The sequence below is a fragment of the Penaeus monodon genome, chromosome 32, assembly GCF_015228065.2.
Source record: "Penaeus monodon isolate SGIC_2016 chromosome 32, NSTDA_Pmon_1, whole genome shotgun sequence".
Lineage (NCBI taxonomy): Eukaryota > Metazoa > Arthropoda > Malacostraca > Decapoda > Penaeidae > Penaeus > Penaeus monodon.
In genome coordinates this window covers 12,938,874-12,939,137 of record NC_051417.1, presented here as the reverse complement: position 1 = coordinate 12,939,137, position 264 = coordinate 12,938,874, and the positions used below count along the sequence as shown (strand labels likewise).

Here is a 264-nt window from a genome sequence, read left to right as displayed (position 1 = left end):
AAATACCCAAATAATGTACAAAACAGCTTACAGAGAAAAAATGGAAAGAAAAATACTCAATTTTGTACTTTTTTATCCTACTAAATTACTGCCGTTTCCGAATTCTTTGGAAATTCACCTTCGGAAAATTGGAAAGGTTAATGTTCCGTCTTCATGCGGTCTACAGAAAAATCTTTTGGGCATTTTTAAAAACTTTTATAGAGTGATGTTATTTTTCGAGCGGTGGGGCTTATGTTTGGGTTGATGGTGATGACATAAGAGTAC

At 33.7% G+C, this 264-nt stretch overlaps 1 protein-coding gene across 1 annotated transcript in view; it reads right to left on the bottom strand.

The window, feature by feature from the left end:
- Positions 1-264, bottom strand: part of LOC119593504 — a gene marked incomplete in the record, with an annotated part of 62,412 nt that overhangs the window by 28,909 nt on the left and 33,239 nt on the right.